Below are 12,150 nucleotides of genomic sequence, written 5' to 3'. Positions count from 1 at the left end.
GACACACTCCAGCCACATGAGCTTTAGCATTATCTTGCATTAGAAGGAACCCAGGGCCAACCGCACCAGCATATGGTCTCACAAGGGGTCTGAGGATCTCATCTCGGTACCCAATGGCAGTCAAGCTACCTCTGAAAAGCACATGCAGGGCTGTGCGGCTCCCCAAAGAAATGCTACCCCACACCATTACTGACCCACCGCCAAACCGGTCATGCTGGAGGATGTTGCAGGCAGCAAAACGTTCTCCATGGCGTCTCCAGACTCCATGGAGACGTCTGTCACATGTGCTCAGTGTGAACCTGCTTTCATCAGTGAAGAGCACAGGGCGCTAGTGGCAAATTTACCAATCTTAATGTTCTCTGGCAAATGCCAAACATCCTCCACGGTGTTGGGCTGTAAGCACAACCCCCACCTGTGGATGTCGGGCCCTCATACCACCCACATGGAGTCTGTTTCTGACCGTTTGAGTAGACACCTGCACTTTTGTGGCCTGCTGGAGGTAATTTTGCAGGGCTCTGGCAGTGCTCCACCTGCTCCTCCTTGCACAAAGGTGGAGGTAGCGGTCCTGCTGCTAGGTTGTTGCCAGGATGTGCCATCCTGGATGAGCTGCACTACCTGAGCCACTTGTGTGGGTTGTAGACTCCATCTCATGCTACGACTAGAGTGAAAGCACCGCCAGCATTCAAAAGTGACCAAAACATCAGCCAGGGAGCATATGAACTGAGAACTGGTCTGTGGTCACCACCTGCAGAACCACTCCTTTATTGGGGGTGTCTTCTAATTGCCTATAATTTCCACCTGTTGTCTGTTCCATTTGCACAACAGCATGTGAAATTGATTGTCAATCAGTGTTGCTTCCTGAGTGGACGGTGTGATTGACTTGGAATTACATTGTGTTCCTTTTATTTTTTTTGAGCAGTGTCTCTCTCTATTATATCTCTATATCTCTCTATCTCTCTCTATCTATATCCCACAATCTAACTTAGCAGTCCACCAGAGGTATCCGTCAACATCCCGCTAAAAATGGGCTTTAACTGTAAGGGAGAGCAGCTGGCATCATTCAATTTAATGGCCCTAACAGACCACTATTTAAGGTGGACTGGACAATGCACCAGACCGCGTTTTAGAATCTGCTAGTCACTAGGTAACACTGTTTGGGTCATTGAAATTAATGGCATCCACTGCTCTCCTTTACAGTATCCCATTATTGTTTGGAGTCTGATGAAAACCTCTGACAGCTTGCTTACAGGGGTACTCACGTGGGAAAAAAAAAAAAAAATTTCAAATCAACTGGTGCCAGAAAGTTAAACAGATTAGTAAATTACTTCTATTAAAAAAATCTTAATCCTTCCAGTACTTTTTAGGGGCTATATACTACAGACGAAATGCTTTTCTTTTTGGATTTCTCTGATGTCACGACCACAGTGCTCTCTGCTGTCCATAGCAGCATATGTTTGTTATGGGGACTATCTCCTGCTCTGGACAGTCCCAAAAAATGGGCACAGTCAGATTCAAAAACTTTTTATATGTTGTACATCTTGGCAAAACATTAACCTTTCGAATATACTTTATAAGAAAATTATATTTCCTTTTTATAGAAATCATGGCTTATAATATCATGGCTTTAGCCAAACTGAAGCACAGGCATGGACACTGTCCAGTAAGTGAGGGTGGGCTGGCACTCTTCTGTGCTCTCTCCTGTCTGAAAGCACTCCTCGGAGCCCTACATCAGACAGGAGAGAGCACAGAGGAGCCCTACATCAGACAGGAGAGAGCACAGAGGAGCCCTACATCAGACAGGAGAGAGCACAGAGGAGCCCTACATCAGACAGGAGAGAGCACAGAGGAGCGCTACATCAGACAGGAGAGCGCACAGAGGAGTCCTATCAGACAGGAGAGAGCACAGAGGAGCCCTACATCAGACAGGAGAGAGCACTGAGGAGCCCTACATCAGACAGGAGAGAGCACAGAGGAGCCCTACATCAGACAGGAGAGAGCACAGAGGAGCCCTACATCAGACAGGAGAGAGCACAGAGGAGCCCTACATCAGACAGGAGAGAGCACAGAGGAGCCCTACATCAGACAGGAGAGAGCACAGAGGAGCCCTACATCAGACAGGAGAGAGCACAGAGGAGCCCTACATCAGACAGGAGAGAGCACAGAGGAGCGCTACATCAGACAGGAGAGCGCACAGAGGAGTCCTATCAGACAGGAGAGAGCACAGAGGAGCCCTACATCAGACAGGAGAGAGCACTGAGGAGCCCTACATCAGACAGGAGAGAGCACAGAGGAGCCCTACATCAGACAGGAGAGAGCACAGAGGAGCCCTACATCAGACAGGAGAGAGCACAGAGGAGCCCTACATCAGACAGGAGAGAGCACAGAGGAGCCCTACATCAGACAGGAGAGAGCACAGAGGAGCGCTATCAGACAGGAGAGAGCACAGAGGATTACTATCAGACAGGAGAGAGCACAGAGGAGCGCTATCAGACAGGAGAGAGCACAGAGGAGTCCTATCAGACAGTAGAGAGCACAGAGGAGCGCTATCAGACAGGAGAGAGCACAGAGGAGCGCTATCAGACAGGAGAGAGCACAGAGGAGCGCTATCAGACAGGAGAGTACACCAAGGAAAGAAGAAATACGTAATATAGAGCACACCTCCAGTTCCTTCATCTCAAAAAATCTCTTTATTGCACATAAATTTATACAAAAAGCAGACAATACAGTTAAAATCAATTAAAAGGCCCAAATGGCCACCTGCACAAACAGGGGGAGCCCCCTAAAAGAGGGGTACCCCACCCAGAGCACCTGCCTATACAAATAAATTGCAAGTCCGTCACAGTAATAGTAAGAATAATCTCACCTCAATACAGTCTCAACCCCTCAACAAAATAACCCATATACAACCTGAATGGTTTTCACTAATAACACGGGGAGAAGGAACAAGGGACGGCTGATGGAGGAATAACCAGGCGCCCCCCTAGGACTCCACGCGTTTTGTTGCCCATCGGCAACTTCCTCAGGAGTGTTAACTAATTCTGCAAAATCCTACAACCCAGTGGGTATACCCGCAGAAATAACTGCTAGCGTCTTGTGAGATCCCAAGAAAGTGCGCCAAGTGACAAACTCAGCTTTACTGCATCTGTATATAGTCAAGACCCTTAAACCCTTGCCTGTGCCACACTGAGGTCTGGCATAGCGGGCACACACTGATTGATGGCAAATGCCTTTTTTTATTTTTTATTTTTTTATTTTATTTTGCAGAGGGAACAAGTGTTCGAAGAATTACTAACCCTATTAGAGAGAGGTAATATGGAGAGAGAACAATGCCGAGAGAGACACACGGGCAATTAGGTGGTGTTCAGCACGCGGCATTAAAAGGGATATGCATATTTTATGGCATATACAAGGTGGCATGATTTCCAATAAGGCAGTGACTAAGTCGCCATGGCGTAGGTAAGAGCAACACATCATGTACAAGTAACTTCCACCAAGTTTCTCCCCCCCCAATTCCCACATGATTTGCCATCCTAACTGGGCACACGTTACTCGCTGTAGGAAGTTTCTAATAGACAAGAACACATACCCCATGTAGCAGAGGTTCTAGGTGGAGAACACCGGTTTAATGGGATCCGTCAGCTATTCCATAGGGGGCCTCGTGGGTTATGAAGAGGTTAATAAGAAAAGGATTGGGGCCGCACATACATCCCTAGTGAAAAGCAGACACACACGGCTCCTCAACAATGGAAGATGAAAAAGATGAAGAACGTGCCAGGGACATCCATGCCAGTCACTTCCAGGCTGAAGGATGTCATTTGGCACAGCAGCGGGCAACTGGCTACTATACAGCTGTCAGCACTAAATAGAGATGTATGGGACAATAGAGATGCCAGGGCACCTCCTGACACTTCAAAGAATCCCATATCTCTATAGTATGAATGCAGTCTATTGTTTTCTGGAGGCAGCCACTTGTAGTCATCACTACTTTACTTCCAGTTCTGACACATACATAAGTGTATGACCAGTGTTTCCCCAAGATGTGTGCCTCCAGCTGTTGCAAAACTACAACTCCCAGCATGCCCGGACAGCCGCACTGTTCACCTATAGGAGGTGCATGACCAGTGTTTCCCCAAGTAGTGTGTCTCCAGCAGTTACAAAACTACAAATCCCAGCATGCCAAGACATTTGCACTGTTCACATATATAGGTTATGACCAGTATTTCTCCAAGTAGTGTGTCTCCGGCTGTTGCAAAACTATGACTCCCAGCACATCAAGACAACCGCACTGTTCACATATACAGGTTATGACCAGTGTTTCCCCAAGTTGTGTGCCTCCAGCTGTTGCAAAACTACAAATCCCATAGATCATGAAGACAAGGAGAATCCAGCTCACAGGAAAAAGGTTGCAGTTAAAACTTAGCTTTTACTGACTCATGTTTAAAAGGTAAAAAAAAAAAAAACAGTGGGGGGGGGGGGGGGACGCACCCCTATATGTAAAAACAGAACGCCTACCCAGCTAAAGTCCTAATCCTATACCGTGAATGGATGGTGAGCTGAGCACTTCTTTTTCTCATAAACCTATATATGTGAACAGTGCGCCTGTCCGGGCATGCTGGGAATTGTAGTTTTGCAACAGCCGGAGGCACACAATTTAAGGAAACACTGGTCATACACCTATATATGTGAACAGTGTGGCTGTCCAAGCATGCTGGGAGTTGTAGTTTTGCATCAGCCAAAAGCACACTACTTGGGAAAACACCGTTCGGAGCTCCTCTTTGTTTCTGTAGATGTGTTATCCTAAAAGGAGAACTCCACCTTTACTCCAGAGGGGCTCTGAATGGTGATTTGCAACAGCCGAAGGCATGCTGCTTGGGAAAAACTACAACTCCCAGCAGGCCCGGACAGCTGCACCGTTCACATATATAGATGTATGACCAGTGTTTCCCCAAACTGTGTGCCTCCAGCTGTTGCAAAACTACAACTACCAGCATGCCCGGACAGCCACACTTTTTACATATATGGGTTATAACAGTGTTTCCCCAAACTGTGTGCCTCCAGCTGTTGCAAAACTACAATTCCCAGCATGCCTGGCCAGCCACACTTTTCACATATATAGGTTATAACCAGTGTGTCCCTAAGGTGTGTGCCCCCAGCTGTTGCAAATCTACAACTCCCAGCATGCCCGGACAGCCTTCGGCTGTCCGGGCATGCTGGGAGTTGTAGTTTTGCAACAGCTGGAGGCACACTACTTGGGGAAACACCGTTCGGAGCTCCTCTATGGAATAAAGGTGGAGTTCTCCTTTAAGACAACACATCTATAGAAACAAAGTATGAAAAGAAGAAGCTGACAGCTGTCCACAAGATGCAGATACATCTGGACAAGGCAAAAAGTCTTTGTCCCATCTCTCCAGCAAAGTCCAATAGGAGATACAAGTGGGTGTGAGCTGTATCCAGTTGTCCACAGGTATCACCCGGTGGCACGGTGCCCACCTCCCCAGCTGCCAGTCCTGAGCCCCACACGTGCTGGCCAGCAGAGATGACAGCTAGGGAACTATCCCGGGCACAAGGGGACCAGACAAAGGAGATGAGCCGCGTATTGGGCACAGGAAACTTTAGCATGAAGGGTGACATGGCAGCGGCGGTGCCAGGCGGGCAGTACGGGGATGTCACTACTCCTACCTTTGTGTCAGTGCGGTGCCCTCCTCCTGTCCTCGGTGCCGCCTGGAGAAGGGAGCCCGTCCCGGCCCCGGAGCGCCGCTCCAGAGGCTACAGACTGACGCCCCGTGGCGGGGAACCTGGCGGCAGGGAGAGCGATGTGCCGGCAGATGAGGAAGCACGACCAGGAGCCACTACTCATAAACAATACCAGCCGGGAAGGAGGAGGAGGAAGAGGAGGATCAGTGCTGCTGCCGCCGCCACCGCTACTGCTGAGGAGAGGAGGAAAGCCTGGGCTGGACTAACAGGCAGCCGCCTATCACAAATGCTGCAGGCGGGAGGGCATCACGTCTCACACACAACACATCCTCATCACCACACAGCCAAGGGCAGCTGGCATCTGACTGACCACCAGGACACCTACATGGGTTATAAGATGCCAGCCTGAGGAGGCTCAAGTCGGTTTCTTATTCGGCAGCTTCTTATTCACTGAACTTGGTTTCTTATTCGAGCATTTTCCTTTAGATGACTGTGACAAATCAGCCTTTTCTCCTCGTATTTCTCAGTTTTTATACATAAATGTTGAATATTATTTGGGAACAATCAATTCAGAAAGAAAAATCTACATTGTTTGTGTTTTTGCTCAAAGAAACGATAGTAAACAATGGATGAAAAAATATGCCTTTTGAATAAGTAACTGAGGAATTTAAGGGGTTAAATGCTGTTGGGCCACTCACCTAAGAGTGGAAATATAAAGAGTACGGCCCCTCTATAATATCCAACCCAGCCTGGTCCAAACTGTGGATTGACAAGAATAAAGGTGCCAACCTTGCCAACTGTATACATTTTCAGCATTTTGAATAAGTAACTGAGGAATTTAAGGGGTTAAATGCTGTTGGGCCACTTACCTAAGAGTGGAAATATAAAGAGTACGGGCCCCTCTATAATATCCAACTGTACCCAGCCTGGTCCAAACTGTGGATTGACAAGAAAAAAGGTGCCAACCTTGCCAACTGTATACATTTTCAGCATTTTGAATAAGTAACTGAGGAATTTAAGGGGTTAAATGCTGTTGGGCCACTTACCTAAGAGTGGAAATATAAAGAGTAAGGGCACTTGCATAATACCCAACTGTACCCAGCCTGGTCCAAACTGTGGATTGACAAGAATAAAGGTGCCAACCTTGCCAACTGTATACATTTTCAGCATTTTGAATTATTAACTGAAGATTTTAAAGGGTTAAACACCATTGGGCCACTAACCTGAGGGTGGAAATATAAAGAGTAAGGGTCCCTCCATAATACCCAACTGTACCCAGCCTGGCCCAAACAGTGGATTGGCAATAAAACAGGTGCAAACTTTGCCAGTTGCTAATGTGTATTACAAATAAGTGATGGTTTTAAGGGGTTAAATACCATTGGGCCTCTAGTATATACACAGAAAATAGTGAGGTCACTGAAACCACTTACTGTAAGAACAAATAATTCACTTTATTGAATCAATTCTCATAAAAACCGTCCTCAATATCTGGACAATAAAAACTTGCAGGTAAAGTCCGAGCGCAGAAGAGGAATCATACCGCCATATTTTTGCTGAGAGCATCATATACTGTATGTCCAGCCAGACGGTATACTAGGAATAATACCGCCATATCCCTGCTGAGACCATCATATACTGTATGTCCAGCCAGACCATATACTAGGAATAATACCGCCATATTTTTGCTGAGAGCATCATATACTGTATGTCCAGCCAGACGGTATACTAGGAATAATACCGCCATATCCCTGCTGAGACCATCATATACTGTATGTCCAGCCAGACCATATACTAGGAATAATACCGCCATATCCCTGCTGAGAGCGTCATATACTGTATGCCCAGCCAGACCATATACTAGGAATAATACCGCCATATTCCTGCTGAGACCATTATATACTGTATGTCCAGCCAGACCATATACTAGGAATAATACCGCCATATTCCTGCTGAGACCATCATATACTGTATGTCCAGCCAGACCATATACTAGGAATAATACCGCCATATCCCTGCTGAGAGCGTCATATACTGTATGCCCAGCCAGACCATATACTAGGAATAATACCGCCATATCCCTGCTTAGACCATCATATACTATATGTCCAGCCAGACCATATACTAGGAATAATACCGCCATATCCCTGCTGAGACCATCATATACTGTATGTCCAGCCAGACCATATACTAGGAATAATACCGCCATATCCCTGCTGAGAGCCTCACATACTGTATGCCCAGCCAGACCATATACTAGGAATCATACCGCCATATCCCTGCTGAGAGTTTCATATACTGTATGCCCAGCCAGACCATATACTAGGAATTATACCGCCATATCCATGCTGAGAGCATCATATACTGTATGTCCAGCCAGACCATATACTAGGAATCATACCGCCATATCCCTGCTGAGAGCGTCATATACTGTATGTCAGCCAGACCATATACAACACCTGTACTTGATTTAACACTATTAAACCACGGAGCGGTGGTCTGGTTTTAGTATACGGTCTGGCTGGACATACAGTATATGAAGCTCTTAGCAGGGATATGGCGATATTATTCTTAGTATACAGTCTGGCTGGGCATACAGTATATGAAGCTCTCAGCAGGGATATGGCGGTATGATTTCTAGTATATGGTCTGGCTGGACATACAGTATATGATGCTCTCAGCAGGGATATGGTGGTATTATTCCTAGTATACGGTCTGGCTGGGCATACAGTATATGAAGCTCTCAGCAGGGATATGGCAGTATTATTCCTAGTATGCGGTCTGGCTGGGCATACAGTATATTAAGCTCTCAGCAGGGATATGGCAGTATGATTCCTATTATATGGTCTAGCTGAGCATACAGTATATGACGGTCTCAGCAGGGATATGGCGGTATGATTCCTAGTATATGGTCTGGCTGGGCATACAGTATATGACGCTCTCGGCAGGGATATAGCGGTATGTTTCCTAGTATATGGTCTGGCTGGACATACAGTATATGATGCTCTCAGCAGGGATATGGCGTTATGATACCAAGTATATGGTCTGGACATACAGTATATGACGCTCTCAGCAGGGATATGGCGTTATGATTCCTAGTATATGGTCTGGACATACAGTATATGACGCTCTCAGCAGGGATATGGCGGTATGATTCCTAGTATATGGTCTGGCTGGACATACAGTATATGATGCTCTCAGCAGGGATATGGCGTTATGATACCAAGTATATGGTCTGGACATACAGTATATGACGCTCTCAGCAGGGATATGGCGTTATGATTCCTAGTATATGGTCTGGACATACAGTATATGACGCTCTCAGCAGGGATATGGCGGTATGATTCCTAGTATATGGTCTGGCTGGACATACAGTATATGACACTCTCAGCAGGAATATGGCGATATGATTCCTAGTATATGGTCTGGCTGAGCATACAGTATATGAGGCTCTCAGCAGGAATATGGCGGTATGATTCCTAGTATATGGTCTAGCTGGGCATACAGTATATGACGCTCTCAGCAGGAATATGGCGGTATGATTCCTAGTATATGGTCTGGCTGGACATACAGTATATGACGCTCTCAGCAGGGATTTGGCGGTATGATTCCTAGTATATGGTCTGGCTGGACATACAGTATATGACGCTCTCAGCAGGAATATGGCGGTATGATTCCTAGTATATGGTCTGGCTGGACATACAGTATATGACGCTCTCAGCAGGAATTTGGCGGTATGATTCCTAGTATATGGTCTGGCTGGGCATACAGTATATGACGCTCTCAGCAGGAATATGGCGGTATGATTCCTAGTATATGGTCTGGCTGGACATACAGTATATGACGCTCTCAGCAGGGATATGGCGGTATGATTCCTAGTATATGGTCTGGCTGAGCATACAGTATAAGACGCTCTCAGCAGGGATATGGCGGTATGGTGGTATGATTCCTAGTATATGGTCTGGCTGGACATACAGTATATGACGCTCTCAGCAGGGATATGGCGGTATTATTCCTAGTATACCGTCTGGCTGGGCATACAGTATATGATGCTCTCAGCAGGGATATGGCAGTATGATTCCTAGTATATGGTCTGGGCATACAGTATATGGCGCTCTCAGCAGGAATATGGCGGTATGATTCCTAGTATATGGTCTGGCTGGACATACAGTATATGACGCTCTCAGCAGGGATTTGGCGGTATGATTCCCAGTATATGGTCTGGCTTGGCATACAGTATAAGACGCTTTGAGCAGAAATATGGCGGCATGATTGCTCCGCTGTTCTCTGACTTTTTTATATATATATTTTTTCAATAATTTTATTTCCAAATATAAATTACAACAGTAAATAGCAGTAAAATTGACAAAGCATCCTATCCCCCCCCCCCCCCCCCTTCTCCCCCCATCCCACAGCTAGGTTGTCTCCTCCCATTTCCTCCATTCATTTTCAATGTTAGGGGCATTTTTCTTCCCACTGTAATAAATAGAATTATATCTACTTATCTGTTCTATTGCGCTCGGACTTTACCTGCAAATTTTTATTGTCCAGATATTGAGGACGGTTTTTATGTTTTTATGAGAATTGATTCAATAAAGTGAATTATTTGTTCTTACAGTAAGTGGTTTCAGTGAATTCACTATTTTCTGTGTATATACTAGAGGCCCAATGGTGTTTAACCCCTTAAAATCATCAGTTACTTATTCGTAATACACATAAGCAACTGGCAAGGTTGGCACCTATTTTCCTACAATCCGCAGTTTGGGCCAGGCTGGGTACAGTTGGGTATTATGGAGGGGCCCTTACTCTTTATATTTCCACCCTCAGGTTAGTGGCCCAATGGTTTTTAAACCCTTAAATTAACACTAATTCAAAATGCAGAAAATATATGTAGTTGGCAAGGGTGGTACCTGTTTTCTTGCCAATCCCCTTTTTGGGACAGTCTGGAAGTAGTTGTGCATTACAGAGGAGTCCTTTTTCTTTATATTTCCACCTCTAGGTTAGTTGCCCAATGGTGTTTAACCCCTTAAATTCCTCAGTTACTAATTCAAAATGCAGAAAGAGCAGTTGGAAAGGATGTCACCTGTTTTCCTGACAATCAACTTTTTTGGGCTAGGCTGACAACAGTTGGGTATTATGCAACGGCCTTTCATTCTTCTATTACCATCCTCAGGTTAGTGGCCCAATTGCATTTAACCCCTTAAAATCATCAGTTACTTATTCAAAATGCCAAAAATGTAAGTAGCGGGCAAGGTTGGGACCTGTTTTCTTTCCAATTCAATGTCTAGACTAGGCTTGCAACAGTTGGGTATTATGGAGAGGCCCTTACTCTTTATATTTCCATTCGATTAAGCAGTGGCTTAATGGCGATTAGCCCCTTAAAATCACCAATTACTCATTCAAAATGTTGAAAATGTATATAGTTCGCAAGAGTGGCACCTGTTTTATTGCCAATCCACTGTTTGGGCCAGGCTGGATACAGTTGTATATTATGGAGGGGCCCTTACTCTTTATATTTCCACCCTTAAGTCAGTGGCCCAACGGTGTTTAACCCCTTAAATTTCTCAGTTACTTATTCAAAATGTAGAAAATGTATATAGTTGGCAAGGTTGGCACATGTTTTATTGCCAATCCACTGTTTGGGCCAGACGGGATACAGTTGGGTACTATTTCCTATATTTTGAATAAGTAACTAAGGAATTTAAGGGATTCAATGCCGTTGGGCCACTGATCTAAGGGTGGAAATATATAGAGTAAGCTCTTTATATTTCCACACTTAGATCAGTGGCCCAACGGCAATTAATCCCTTAAATTCCTTAGTTACTTATTCAAATTATAGGAAATATATATAGTTGGCAAGGTTGGCAGCTGTTTTCTTGCCAATCCACATTTTGGGCCAGAATGAATACAGTTGGGTATTATGGAGGGGCCCTTACTCTTTATATTTCCACCCTTAAGTCAGTTGCCCAGCCGCGTTTAACCCCTTAAATTCCTCAGTTACTTATTCAAAATATAGGAAATGTGTAACACCCACGTTTCAGAAGACTGGAACCCCGGTGGTTCCGCTGGACCTGTGTGGCAGATTACTCGGACCGTACCAGGGAGCGGAGTCTAAGGTTTTCCCCAGAGCCAGCCGCAATCCAGGTCGCTACCCCTGGCATGGCTCGACCACACAGGCGACTGAGGAGATGCGAGGCACAGGAGGGATAAGGCAGCTAGTAGTCAGGATAGCAGAAGGTGAGGACAGACGGCACAGTAGAGTAGTCAGGAACGTAGCAAATGGTCAGTAGGCAGGCGGCAGAGGAGCAAGGTCACGGAGCAAAGAATCAGATACACAGCAAGGCAATAACAGGAATCAAGGCAACAAAGATCCCACAGGGAAGTGAGGAGGAATTTAGCAATGACGTTAACTACAGTGAGGTTAATTACACTATTAAGCGCACTGGCCCTTTAAATCTT

General features: G+C 45.7%; 1 long non-coding RNA gene across 1 annotated transcript in view; it reads right to left on the bottom strand.

The window, feature by feature from the left end:
• Window positions 1-6,213, bottom strand: part of LOC130355371 (uncharacterized) — a 330,001-nt gene extending 323,788 nt beyond the window's left edge. Inside the window, exon 1 of the long non-coding RNA XR_008888489.1 lies at window positions 5,680-6,213. This is a non-coding gene — a long non-coding RNA (uncharacterized LOC130355371). The remainder of the gene's footprint in view (window positions 1-5,679) is intronic.
• Between the last annotated feature and the right edge of the window lie 5,937 nt (window positions 6,214-12,150).

The sequence above is a fragment of the Hyla sarda genome, chromosome 2 (genome assembly GCF_029499605.1).
Source record: "Hyla sarda isolate aHylSar1 chromosome 2, aHylSar1.hap1, whole genome shotgun sequence".
Classification (NCBI taxonomy): domain Eukaryota; kingdom Metazoa; phylum Chordata; class Amphibia; order Anura; family Hylidae; genus Hyla; species Hyla sarda.
The sequence above is the reverse complement of the archived record's forward strand: the minus strand, read 5'-3'. Positions and strand labels throughout refer to the sequence as shown.